This window comes from Myodes glareolus, chromosome 4 (assembly GCF_982192425.1).
Source record: "Myodes glareolus chromosome 4, mMyoGla1.1, whole genome shotgun sequence".
NCBI classification, from domain to species: Eukaryota; Metazoa; Chordata; class Mammalia; order Rodentia; family Cricetidae; genus Myodes; species Myodes glareolus.
Genome location: NC_142029.1, coordinates 20,544,604 through 20,559,059, shown reverse-complemented (window position 1 = coordinate 20,559,059; position 14,456 = coordinate 20,544,604). Strand labels below are relative to the sequence as shown.

The 14,456-nt window shown below is 48.0% G+C and overlaps 1 pseudogene across 1 annotated transcript; it reads left to right on the top strand.

Moving 5' to 3' along the window:
• Positions 1-7,857: 7,857 nt before the first annotated feature.
• LOC125393325 (large ribosomal subunit protein eL39 pseudogene) lies at positions 7,858-9,324 on the top strand (annotated as a pseudogene). Its single transcript, XR_015001746.2, has 2 exons — positions 7,858-7,930; positions 9,014-9,324. The product of XR_015001746.2 is annotated as a large ribosomal subunit protein eL39 pseudogene (transcript).
• Positions 9,325-14,456: the final 5,132 nt, after the last annotated feature.

The following is a 14,456-nucleotide window of genomic DNA, read 5'->3' as shown; positions in this document are numbered from 1 at the left end:
CTTCCCCTCTTTCCGATGCTGTCACAACAGGATGCTCCATCCAGGAGCTCCGTCCACACGACTCCACACCTTCCTCCGGTTTTCACCTCATTCCTCGGCTCCCTTTTGCATGGTTCCTGCTTGAAGAATTGATCAGCAGTGGTGGCCCACGCCTTTAATTCCAGCACTCTGGGAGGAGTAGGGGATCTCTGTGAGTTTGAAGCTAGCCTGGTCTAGAGAGTGAGCTACTCAGGGGAACCTGTCTAAAAACAACAACAATGAGAGAGAAAGAAAGAGAGAGAGAGAGTGAGAGAGAGAGAGAGAGAGAGAGAGAGAGAGAGAAATTGATCAGCTCCCACCTGCCCTTTCCCAGTGTCCCAAAGTCCCCAGAACTTTGCATCCTTGGCATCCAATAGAATCCCTTTGGTCACTCAGTTTCAGGTCACATGGCCCCCTTTCTTTCTCTTTTCCTTGACCTTGGGCTGTGGTGGACTCAGGCCCTTTCCCTACTTCCTGTAGTATTCACTAGGTTGAACCTCCACCTCTCAGCATGCTCTTTTGGAGCCAACCCTGCCGCCATTTTCCAGCCTCTCTATGTAGGACTCCCTCAGGGTTTGACCTTGAGTTTCTTTCACTGTTTAATCTCCCAACTGTCCTGTTCTACCAGACCACATCCTAGCCACATTTGATTAAGCCCCAACCACCACCTCCATCTTCATCCCTGGCCTCACACCCCCATTCAAGAATCCAGCCACTACCATAATATCAATAGGAAATGCCTAGGGACCACCTCGCCAGTCAGATAGCCAAGGGCAGGGAGATGTCTCCATCCTTAGGGTGCTTGTCCTTCAAGCCTAAGGCCCTGAGCTGGAGCCCCACAACCCACATAAAATATCAAGTGTGATGGGAAATGTGGACATTTGGTCAGCGGACAGGTAGGAACAGGGGCAGTGAGAGGGCTGTGATCAGAAGCCTGGATGGGCAGAGAGGCTGCTGGTCAAAGATGACAGCAGATGTGTAAAGTGGAGGGCGCACACACGGTCTGCTTTCTGAGGCAGTGGAGGCAAAAGGAGGTGGAGAGGAAGACAGAGGCCGAGGGTGTCGACTACATCCGTACTGAATAGAGGTACAGAGAGATTGAATCTATGAGCAAGGGGTTCAGAGGAGCTATGCTTAATTTTACACTTTAAAGTTTCTATTAGCATACATTAATTGCACCAAATTCTGGGTTTCGTTCTGACTCTTCCGCACATATATGTGGTGCATTTTGGTCCCATCTTTGGTTCCCCTTCCACTCCTGCTAACTCCCCTCCTCGTCGACTAGTCTTCCTGTGGCTTTCATTTTTACTTTCTGGTGAGCCAATGGGTCTTGTTAGGGTAACTTACAGGAGGGTGGGCACCTTGCCAGTGGTTATGCCACTGAAGAAAATGTCGTTTTTCGGGCGCTGAGCTTTTTTGTTTTTTTTTTTTAATATTTATGTATTTATTTATTATGTATACAATATTCTATCTGTATGTATGCCTGCAGGCAGAAGAGGGCACCAGTCCTCATTACAGATGGTTGTGGGCCACCATGTGGTTGCTGGAAATTGAACTCAGGACCTTTGGAAGAGCAGGCAATGTTCTGAGCCATCTCTCCAGTCCCGGGCGCTGAGCTCTTAAAGGGGCGGCAGGATAGATACAGTGTGTGGAGAATCTCAGGGGGTGAAAACGATGCCCGCTTCAGCCCTTGGCCCAGAGTCCTGGGAGTCCTGGGAGCAAATCCGGCTCCTTTTGGGAGGGACAGGGAAGCCAGGCACTGGTTAGGACAGAGTTCAGGCACACAATGGGAATGTGGGTATTGGTGATGACCATGCCTGGGTACCCTCCCTCCCTCCCTCCCTCCATCCCTCCCTCCCTTCCTCCCTCCCTCCCTTTCTCTGTTCCTTCCTCCCTCCTTCCTTTCTTTTCTTTCCTTTCTGTGTATGTGTGTGTTTATATGTATGCTCACACTCTTGTACATATGTGTGTGGAGGTCAGAGTCAACCTTCAGGGCCGTTCCTCAGGACGCCATCTACTTACTCTAAGACAGGGTCTCTCAGTGGGATGGAGCTTGCTGGCTCAGCTAGGCTAGTGAGCCCTCAGGATTCACAAGCCTGCGCTACCACACCTGGCTTTTTTTTTCTGGGAGTTGAACTCAGGTCCTCATGCTTGCAAGAGAAACGCTTCGCTGATGGAGTCACACACTGCTCTTGGGTCTCTCTGCCTCCAGGCTATGCAAACTTCCTCCCCCCCCCCCCCCCCCCCCCCCGCTTCTCTGACCCTCCTCCCACTACCAAGCCCCAGCTCCTGCTCTAGGCGTCTCCAGTTTAGACATTTCCTGAGCAGGGAACTGTGTTAATGCAGTTCATGACAGTGGGGTCTCAAGATGGCCTTGGCCCCACCTCTTACTTCCCCATTGGAAAACAATATTCACTCAATAACAAACGGGTCCGATTACAAGGGCTCTGATGATAGCCGTTGCCACTGACCAGATGCTTGTTCCTTGCAGACTCCTGCTGGGACCTGCATTTAGATATCATTTTACATCCTTGCCCTCTCCCTGCTGGAAATGGGTTTTTTTTTTTTTTTTGAGATGAAAAATTGCAGCTCAGAGAGGTTAAGTGACTTCACTAAATTCTCACAGCTTGCTAGCGGCAGAACTGGTATTAGAACCCAGAAGTCTTTGGCTTCAAAGTCTGGTACTTGCCAAGAGTGTTATTGCTGAGATGTCCATCCCCGACTGGGTACCAGATTGCAGACGAGGACAAATAGACTCCACGGGTGGTCTTGGTGGCAGAGGTGGCTGGGTGGGCTGCTTCCCCCCCTTCAGCCTCTCAGGCTGGGGCAGACGCGCATGCACAGCAACCGTCTCCAGGCAGCAATAGGATGAATAACCGATGGTGATTAGCTAAATCATAACATCCCTCATGCCACGCACAAGTGATGAGACAACTGGTGCCAGGCCTCGATGAGCAGCGGCGGGCACCCCCTCGTCGCATTCGTCCTGTCCCCCTTCCCGCCCCCCAGCCTGGAGAAGCCACGGCAGCGCCTGCTGCCACCCTGTGTTAGCTGGCACGTGAAGTGCCGCTTCAATGAATATAGATTGACCTTATTATAGCAGCCGGCTGCTGGTGCCAGGCGCAGCCAGGCATACTTTGCACAAATTAAAGGTGTCAGCATGTAATTTACGGTTCATGGAGGAGGAGAAGGGCTGGTGGGGGTGGGGGAGGCGCCAAGGTAGGTAGGAAGGAAGGTGGGCTGCCGTGGGGCTGGCACCAGGGGCCCTCACACGCTAATGACAGGAGGTGCCGCCGAGGTGTCATTTCCATCCTCGGCTTTGCTCATTTTCCCTATTCATCGCTCAAAGCGGGGACAGCCCCCTCCTCGCAGCCCCCCCACCTCCGCACCATGTGCATGTGTGTGTATTTTGCAGCTAAATTACTGGTTTTACCTGAAGAGCGTAAAGGAGGTGTGCTAATTTACGGCTTGGCAGATAAAGCCTTAGTGTGGGGAGCTGTCTGGGAGGCCTGTAATACGACATCATTTGACTAACACACCCCAGAGCGGCTTGACATCTCGAGTTGGGCCTGTGATTAAAGTTGTGGCATTCTTCCCCTCCCTCTCCCTTCTCCGACACGGAGAACAGATTAAACTCTAAGTAATAGATCTCGGGTTTCTTGCCATCCCACTGATATACACAGTACACAGTTTGACACAAAGAGTAAGTTATATATCACAAACAACAGCCTCTGCCCTTCACCGCCTGGAATTAATTTCCCATTTGCTGAGCTTCCCTGTTCTGCAGGCCCATTTCCCAGCCAGCAGGATGGCTCCCCTCCATCGATAGCAGGGTAGTCAAATGGATAGGGAGGCTTAGCTAGGGACAGGTAGCATAAACCCCAGAGGCTAGGATAGCAGAAGCTGGAGGGGAGAGGTGACTTCCTGCTGCCATCCCTGTGTTTGGGTGGGTGTGGGTAGGGGATAGGGGTCAGTTGGGTCTTCTGATTGACAGCTCTGGATCCTGGATGTGGGATGAGGCCTGTTCTTAGGGTGGGGAAGTTAGAGCAGATAGGCAATGCCCTGAATCTCTCTGAGCTGCCATGTAAAACTCTGTCTCCTCCACCCCATCTGGGCTGTGCCTAGAGGTTGCTGATGCCTCTGTCTGTCCCCAGGCTTGGTTAGTATGGGTACCAGCCAGAAGATGGGGGCAGGGGACTCAGTCAGGTCTTTTCTGCTTGTCTTAAGTGATACCCTGTCCCTGGAAGAACAGTTTCCCTCACGGGGGAGGGCACAGTACTAGTTCCAGCTCCTGTCACCACCCCCCAAGATAACAGCTGGCACTTGCTGTTACCCTCGAGGCAACTCACTGTAGTTTTTGGTCCCCTTAACGCTGCTGGCCTCTGTCAATAGCCTCTCTCTTCCTACCCCTTTATCTGGACCATCTGGGGGTAATTCTAGTTCCTATGGGGACCATGACTGGTACCTGGGTTGCCTATCCCTCCCCCACCCCACTGCAGACTCTACTGTCCTAGGACTCTGCCTGAAGGCATGCTGGTGTGGAGAGAAGGTATCCAGATCTCCATGGCAACATATTGGCTGATTAGGCCATTCTAAGAGATACCCAGTCAAGGGCTTCATATAGGGTACTCAAGAGGGCTTCATTGGCCCTTTGTGGCACTCTCTGGCTAGGCCCACTAAGTGGACAAAAAAGTCAAGGCCTGGATATGCAGAACCCAGGTCTGAGCCTGAGTCTGGCTCTAGGCAGAATGACGTCCTTTTCACAGTGTATGAATTCATCATGATGAGTTCTCACATCTGCAGATAAATACATATGCAAACATGTAGGTATGCACATACGCATGCATACACACACATATATGACTGCACACACGTATGCATACCATGTGCATATGTGACTTGAATGTCTTGGGGTGGAAGTTGAGGATGGTCAGGGAGGCAGGTCCAGAGCTGGCAGATGGGACCAGGGAAATCAAGAAGGACTTTTTAGAGGAAACAAACTGGTCCTTAGGTGATTAGACGTTCATCAGAAACATACTCTGTGGGATCACCAGGTTGCTGGAGGGTAGGGAAGAACATTAAAGATACAAACACTGGGGGCTGGAGATACCTCTCAGCCAGTGAGGTACTGGTTGTTCGAGCATAAGGACTTGAGTTCGGGTCTCCAACACCCACATAAAAGGCAGGTGTGGTGACGTATGTCTATAACCCCAGGGCTGAGGCGAGAGTGGAGAGATGGGTAGCTCCCTGGAGCTTGCTGGTCAGCCTGTCTGACTGAATCAGTGGGCCTCAGGCTTAGCGGAAGACCTTGTCTCAAAAAAGACAAAGTGGACAGTGACAGAGGAAGCCACCTGACATCATCCTCTGGCCTCTCTATGCAGGCACACGTGTCGGCCCATATGCCTGCCTATGTACATACACATGCCAACAAAGACAAGTTCATACACCTCTCTCTGCCTCTCACACATGGTGCAGGCCTCCTCTCTGTCTTCCTGAATCAGGCTTCCAAGGTGCAGCCCAAGAACCTCTTTGCTTCTAAGGTCATCTAGATGTGTGACCAGTTGGGGAGCAGCAAACCCTCTCCCCACTCCCACTGCACACAGGGAAGTATGGAAATGGAGGGCAGGGGAGCTGAGGGACTTGCTCAGGGGCTCACAGCAATGGTTCTCCAGCCAGCAGGGAACCCCGTCTCTCTGCTCCCAGCGCAGTGCTCACCTGGGACGTCGGCCCACTCACCCCCACTCCCAGCTCTCCAGAGGACCAAGTAGAAATGCCGCTTCCCTAGCTAGAGACCCAGGCTCAGCCTCCTCCCCCACTCTGCAGCCGGTTCTCAAGATGGCAAGTGGGGGGTGGATGAAGGTGGAGGCAAAGTGAGAACACGCCTGGAATAACATGACATTTAGCAGGATGAGTCACTGGCACTTGCTGTTTTCCCCTGCTCCCCCTCTGCACCACGCACCTCCAGGCTCTCTGAGCTGCAGGAACACCAAGTCTGGACAAGGCTTTGGGGAACCTGCCTCGGGGCTCCTGCAGGAAAGAGTGGCTGAGATGGGTTGTGGGCGAGATGCTGCTCTTTCTTGGGTGTAACTGTTGGGGATACCCCGTGGGACCCTCACCATCAGGCCCTTCTCTTCTCCCGGTGTCGTCAGCCGAGGAAATGCTCTCCCGCTCTGACCTAGTCATTGGGCCTGAAACTCTTTCTCTCTGGTGCCTATGATGGCTGCGGAAGGGAGGAGGAACTGAATGGGCTGGGAGCTGGGCAGGTAACAGGAGCTGCTTCAGAGTTCCTTCTTGTCCCCAGACTCAGTCAGGATCAGTCAGTTCGCTCCATGACTAAAGGGAGATGTGGGACAAGGCTGGCGAGTGGTCCCTTGGGCCTCGATAGCTTGTGTCCTTTGTCTTCAGTGCCAAAGGTGGCTGGGCTGTCTTTAGGGTGTCCATGTCTGCCACCCACGCTATCTTGAAGTTCCTACATTGACCATGGGGAGGCTTGCACGCTCATGCATGCCTGCACACACAGACAGACAGACAGACAGACAGACAGACACACACATACACACACACACCCAGCCAGATGAGACAGGCCTATTCCATCCTAGGTCCCTGTAGTTCAACACACAGTGCTGGATACACAGTAGGTGCTCCAGGACAGATGCTGGATGCAGCCTGTGACCTCCTAGGATCTTCTCAGTAAGCAGAAGACTAAGTCCCGACAGTGGTACCTTTGGGCAAGGATCCTTTGTGAATCAAAAAAAAAGAACTAAGCTAAGGAGTCCTGACTGTGTGTGCCCTCTGGGGTCCCACTGTAGAGTACAAAAACAAACACAAAGCAATCAAAAAGCCAACAACCAAAAATCCTCAAACAAACCCAGACACCTGCATTTGTAAGCACCCCTCAATAATGCACCTCTTAATTGTATGCCTTGGGGTGAGACGTGGGTGGGACACAGTAGGTGTTCAGTTCATCTGGGTGACTGAGGGGAGTGGATGAGGAAGGCAGGAGTTGGGCGAGGTGGGCGTGTTCAGCCCCATGGCAGGCTCCTGCTCAGCTGCCTCTGTTTCCTTCCTGGGGATTTTCTATTCTCTTGGAATGGAGGTTTCTAGAAAGGGCTGCTGGAATTGAAGGGCAGGACACACCAGAGAAAACTCTTCAGAAGGTGAATACTCTTTCTTGAAAGACTGGGGTGCTTGGCCACATTTCCATCGGGCCCCTCCTTGAGCTGTCCTCAGCTAGAGGAAAGAATTCCAACACAAACGCCTTGACCCTGGACCTGGGCGAGCCAGCAACTTGAGTGCCAGAGGGGCCGCTAGCTATGGAGCACTGTGTGTGGCTAACACAGAGTGAGGATAGAGATGTGGGGTGAGGCTGCAGAGAACAATGGGCTCAAGAGTGTGGGAGATGAGGGGTGAGGGTGGTCCCTCACCACAGTCACCTGCCTCAGCTCCTGACAACGGGTCTGAAGTTCTTCTCTGTGGCCCCTCTTGTGACTGGCATGTGGTCAGAACACCCCATGCTGACTGGGGCCTGTCTCCACCAACATCCTGGCAGCTGTGCTCTGTCCGGACAGGAAGTGCTTGGAGGCACTTCTGTGGGTGACAGGGGCATGTCATCAGCTTTACTATGTTGTGTTCCCGCCCCCTTCAGTATCTTTCTCCTTTCTTTCTGTTCCTCTCAAAGTCAGCCTGGGAAGAGGATGTTCCCACGAATGTCTCCTGCCCTGGTGTGGGAAGTCCTTCCGTATATGTGTTGCTTTTATTGGTTAATAAATAAGGCTGCTTTTGGCCAATGGCTTAACAGAGTAAAGCCAGGCTGCAAGAGATATATATAGAGAGAGTGGGCGGAGTCAGAGAGAAGACACGTAGCTGTGACTGGAGACAGACACCTCCGCTGGAGTGTGTTGGAACCTTGCCGGTAGGCCACAACCTCTGGGTGATGCACAGATTAATGGAGATTAGTTTAGGATATAAGAGCTAGACAGCAATATACTTAAGCTATTGGCCAAAGAGTTTTGCAAATAATATAGTTTCTGAGTGATTATTTGGGGTCTAAGTGACTGGGAAGGAACAAACAGCCTCCTAGTACAAATTGGTGTGCCAAAGTGGTCTGAAATGCTTGTGGCTGATGACCGCCACCCACTTTGGGTCCAGATGCTTTGGTGCCCACTCGGGATCAGAAGGAAAGTAGCTGAGAACATGCCCATGGCTCAGCATTCCCCACCTGGGCAAGCAGTGGAATCAGGTCTGCTAGGAGTGCACAGGCAAGAGAGCATGATGGGTTCCCAACACCATACACAGAGATACTTCCAGGCTGTGCAGCGCATTGCATGGCAGATTTAGCTTTTACTCAGTTAAAAAGGTTTTATGTGCTGCATGCCCAGAGTTGAGATAGTGAGGATGGCTCCCACTCGGCAATCCCAGAGTAGGCTGTGAACTACCTCTGCCATCTTGAAAGCCTAAGAGAGGCGGAGCCAGCATCCAAGGCTGCTGAGACCAAGCTGCTTACCATTATAAAATACTCCTGGTCAGAAAAGGATTACAAATACACAATAAAAGCAAATTTATATATTAAAAAAAGACCTCTAAATGAGTCATAGTGTATTTAATAAATGTATATAGGCTTGGGAGAGAGAAGAAAAAGAAAAGAAGAAAAAGAAAAGAAGAAAAAGAAAAGAAGAAAAAGAAAAAGAGAGTTATAAAAAGAAGTAAACGTTTTTTTTTAAAAAAATAAAACAAAGTCTTTAAAGAGACAGAGTAAACTTGTAGGAAAAGTAATAGAATAACGAAAAATAAGCCACATGAAGATGGAAAATACACAGAGAATTATGGATTATGTATACTATTGTGTTTTCTTTGAAGTTTTTGACCGCAGAGAGACATTTGATTCAGGGAATTGCTAAGTTAAACCAACATATATGTTTTAAAGGTTTCTTGACTTCAAAATTTAGGTCTAAGGGTTTGTTGTTTTGGAAAAGAGGCTATTCTTTTGTTTCCACAGAGGATGAGAACCTATGAATTCCTTCCAGACTAATATGGTTTGATAGATCAAGACTCCCCGAAAGGTCTCCATGAACCTTAGAAATGTTTCGCCTGCTCTTTGCTTTTCCTCCACCATCGTGTGCTCTCTGCCTGCCTCAGCTTTTTTCCATGTCTTCTCACAAGACTTTCAGAATCAAGCGATTCCTGGCCAAGAAACAAAAGCAAAATCATCCTATTCCTCTGTAGATTCGGATGAAAACTGGCAACAAAATCAGGTACAACTCCAAGAGAAGACACTGGAGGAGAATGAAGCTGGGCCTGTAAGGAGTCAACAATGGTAAGACAGTTATGCTGAATCGTGAGTATTATAAGATGGAGTTCAACATTTTCAACCTGGAGACTTGATCATGTTTAAGTTGGGGGTGGTTTCTCCAGTAATAAAATGTAAAGCCTTTCGAACTGAAAAAAAAAGAAAGAAAGAAAGAAAGAAAAGAAATGCTTTGCCCAACAAATGGCAGAAAGTAATTCAGAGAGAACTATGCCCAAATTCCTAAATATTGTTTATAAATGTTTGTTTACATTTAAAGGGAGATATGTTATAGAGATGAATACCTTGCTTTGGTATGAATCTTGGTCCATTGATACAAATTTAAGGTCAGTTGTGTTATATGTATTTCTGCTCTTAATTAAGATATTGTGTTTGTGCAGCTCATTAAAAATATTATATATAATTAAGAAATACAGGTTAATAGGTAGTCATCTATAACAGTCAAACTTGTAGTCATGCTAGATAGGTTTTCTAGATATGTAGAGATATATTTCAGTTAGATACATATTCTTCAAATCTTTCAGAGATCTTCAGAATATGGCATTTAAAATGTTTTAAGAACTCAGGACTTTTCATGACAATGAGACACATCTGCTCCTGGCAACACCAATTTACTTCAAGAGGAAGATGGGCATGAAAGAGGCTCCTTATGGATCTTGCTAGCCATTTGGACAAGAAACTGTTCTTGCCTAAACTGTTTGACTGAACCTGCAGAACCCACAGAAAAATGACTGCTGAAGTTGTCTAAAGAAGGTGAGACAGTCCTTCGGGGTTCCTGCTTCATGAAAGACCCTGCCAGACATTCTGCAGGACACAGAAGAAAGTGACTGACAAACTGCCAATATAGGTGGAACTGTCTTTGAAATTCCTGCTTCGTGGAAAAGTCTATTGGATACTAGGGGCCTGTAGGCTGAAGATGGATGCTTCAACATTACAGAAGAACTTTGGGTGACTGCCCATGTCTCTGCCAATTATAGAGTTTTAGAAGTTGCTTACAATGCACTTCCTGTTTACTTAGGTAACATATCCTTCTGGAGTCTTTGATGGAGTTGAAGAATATATCGTTATAGTTATAGTTTTTCTTAGATATGATAAAATATAAAGTGGCTATAAATATTGTAATTGTAATTCTTGCTTGATACCTGTTTTGCTATATGTAATTTTACTATGTTAAAGTTAAAACCTTCCTTTTTATTTGAACAGAAAAGGGGAAATGGTGTGGGAAGTTCTTCTGTATATGTGTTGCTTTTATTGATTAATAAATAAAGCTGCTTTTTTGCAGAGTAAAGCCAGGCTGAAAGAGATATATAGAGAGAGTAGGCAGTCAGAGAGAACTATGTCACTGCTGCCAGAGACAAATGCTTCCTCTGGAGTGTGTTGGAACCTTGCCGATAGGCCATGACCTCATGGTGATGCAACAGAATAATGGTGATGGGTTAGTTTAGGATATAAGAGCTAGGTAACAATACTCTTAAGCTATTGGCCAATCAGTATTGCAAGTAATATAATTTCTGAGTGATTACTTCAGGTCTAAGTGTCCAGAAATGAACGAGCAGCCTCCTATTACACTGACCCTCTCTGGACATAGATACTCTTTCAGGGGATTTAGGGTCTTGCCTGACAAGGGGACAGAATGAGAGTTCCTTGGTTCCCAAGTCCCAGCAGGCTTTAAAGACAAGCAAAAACCTGGGCAGGTATGGACTAGGTGTTTTTCCTAGAAGCAGGGACTCGGAGGCCACTATACTACTCAGCTAGTCACTCAGGATCCCCGTTTTATAGATGAGGATACAAGGTTTTAGGACAATGTGACCTTCCTAAGGTAACATCTCCAGGCTCTTTGTCCCCTTCCCAGACTCCCATTGGAGCTTGTCTGTGTATGGTCTGTATAGCAGGTAAACGACTGTCCTGAGACAATGCTGGTTTGGGGCAGGTCCTGTGAAGACCCAGCGGCTACACCCCCAGGAGGCTTGCCCCACTGACCACAGAAATCCTTCCTGCTCCAAAGGTTCCCCCTGTTCCTCTTCCTTTCCCTCCCCTCCTACCCCTTCCTCTTCCTAACCTTTGGTTTTGTCACTGTCTTTCCAGAAACTGCATTCAAAATACTTTTATCATATTATCCCTACTTCACTCACGCTTGTCTTCCACCTCAACCTGGCTGTACTCTACTCTCCTCAAGTAACTGGTAGCCTCCTACCCTTATATATGTTGTTGTTGATATTAATATTCATTGCTATTATTATTTGTGTGTGCGTATGAATATGTAAAGCTGTCAGAGGACAGTTTTGTGGAGTCAGTTTGCTTCTTTTATATTTGTATCAGTTATAGGACTCAAACTCAGGTCACCAGGCTTCTGCTGCCTTGCCAGCTCCCTGTATAGTTTGCTTTCCACAGATGAAAGAAAACATATGATATTGGTCTTTCTGGGCCTGACTTGCTTCATTGTTATTGACAATGGTCTTAAGTTTCATCATTTTTCCTACAAATGACATAATACCATTCTTCTTTATAACTATAATACTCCACTATATGACAATATTTATTAATTTAGTGTATATAATCTTCCTTATGCAGCTGGATAGGCTAGAAACTGTTCCTTTCAGGGGCCTCAGGTCTTAACCTCTGCTTCCTAAGAGTCTCATTTGCAGCAAAGTGACTCTTTGCTGTCTGTCCTGCTCACTCTATAGTAGGCAGGGATCTAGCGAATCTGATTAGTTTCAAGGACTTTCTGAAGGTGTTTTGAGTTGTTTACTTCCTATATTTTTTGTGTGCTATTTTATTGGTTGCTTTATTCTCTTTTTATTGATTTTATTGAGCTGTACATTTTTCTCTGCTCCCTTTCCGTCTTCTCCCCTCCCCTTCAACCCTCTCCCATGGTCTCCATGCTCCCAATTTACTCAGGAGATCTTGTCTTTTTCTACTTCCCATGTAGATTAGATCCATTATGTCTCTCTTAGGGTCCTCATTGTTATCTAGGTTCTTTGGGATTGTGATTTGTAGGCTGGTTTTCTTTGCTTTATGTTTAAAAACCACTTATGAGTGAGCACATACAATAATTGTCTTTCTGGGTCTGGGTTACCTCACTCAAAATGATGTTTTCTAGCTCCATCCATTTTCCTGCAAAATTAAAGACGTTATTTTTTTCTACTGTGTGATACTCCATTTTGTAAATGTACCACATCTAGATGACAACCGTGCAGGACAGGTGTGTGTGTATGTGTGTGCCTTTGTCATTTGTTGGTGATGACATCCAGTGGTCCTGCACTCTGTCCCTGGACTGTCCTACTCCTGAGAGGTAAGGCTGAGTTTCTTGGGTCTCCAGATAGATAGCAAAGGATTGTGAGGGCCTTAACTCTGACACTGACTTTTCTAGCTGGCCTGCTGGAGCTGGGAAGGAAACCATGGAGATGAACTCAGGGCTTCATAGCCAAGGGTGGCAAGTGGCTGACCAGGGGAAGGCAGAGTACAACCCTGCAGACAGGTGCTGCCAACTTCCTGCCAGCCACCTGTCATTCAGCAGCCGGGACCTGTCATGCATCTAGCTTTCTCTGGCAGCATGAGGGTCAGCAGCAGAGCTGTTATGGTCAGAGCCTGGGACATGGAAGCCCCAAAATGCGAGGCCTAGACATTTGTCTCAACAGGCCTGTTAAACAAACAAGTCACGGTGAACATCAGGAAAAGGAGATTAATTCAGTGTGGCTACGTTGGAAAGAGGACAAAAAGGCCCAGTGACCTTCCCCAAGTTCATGCTGGGATCCTGACACAGGTTTAAGCAGGGGTAAAGGGCTATGCATAGCCCAGTAGTCCCTGTTACGTGTTGAGCTCCCCATCACCCACTCGCCTTTGGTCTCAGCTCCAGTCTCTCCTGTGAGGAGGTCTGATTAGCTGTCAAAACTGTATGGAATCTCTTTCCGGGAGACAAGTCCCCCTCTGGCTGGCACCAGGCTTCAGTATTCTCCTTTTTCCAGTGTGAGATTCCTGGGGAAATTCCAGTTCTTGGAACGTATTGTCTCAGTAGCCTGAGAGGGAGGAGCAGGGATATCTGTTTAGAGAGCTTCCTCCCTGCTGAGAGATGGTGGTGGGTCAGGCTTGCCTCTGACTGGGTGGAGTTTATGGGTCCCAACAGGGATATCGGAGAGGTCCCCCCGAGAGATGGCTATCGACAATGTCTTTGGGGAAGCTCCTGGTCAGGGTGACAGGGGTCAGTACAAGAATTCAGAGCAGACATTTCTAAACATTTCAATTTCAGCTCACTATGAAGAAAAATAGATTAGATCCCAGGGCCTTAATCACTGTCTACATTTGAAGGTCATGCACCAACGTAGACATTCTGAAATGAAAGTTCAGAAAATATAAATAATGTTTCTGCTCGTGCATCCCTGAGGAGAGACCTCAGCTCAACCAGCTCCAAAGGCTGCGGTTCTGATGTGAGGCCAGGGCTTTCCTCTACTGCCCGTGGCTGTAGGCTTTAGAACCAGTCTCTTCTGTAAAATGGGACAATAATTCCTACTTGCTGCAGCTTAAATGAGATGGTACAAACACAGTGTGTCTGGGATAGCGCTCTTCAGGCTGGAAGAGTTCCTGTGTGGTAACCATGGTGATCTTCATCATGCAGGGGAATGGGGGGATGGCTTACCCTTTCATGCTAATGTAAATGAAACTCACCTCTAAACACCAGGGACCAGCAGGCTCATTTTCTAGGTGGCCCTACTGTCACCAGAGATGCCAGGTCATGGCCAAGCATAACCCTGTGACTAAGATGACAGTTTCCCTTTACAAGATCCGATGCTCTGTCACCCCCTCACTGTGACCGCGAAAGGTTAGACCTGGAGCCTGGCTGAGGGAAGGCGGTCTGGTGTTCCCTAGGATGAGGCCAGGGAGCCGGTCCAATTTCAGATTCCTCTGTTCCTTTTGAAATAATTGAAGTGTCAGCTTGGGTTCATGGGCTGGTCACAGCTTCGATCCCTCCCTAACTTCCTAAGGCAAGTCCATGAATTATACAGTGTGGGTGCAGACGGTTCTAAGGAAGGCTGCTTCACAAGCTGGGCTTAATAAGGACGCTCCAGCTATTCTTGGAAGGCATTTGCAAGTCAAAAATATGGCGCACACGGAGCTCTGATGTCGCCTTCAGAGTCTG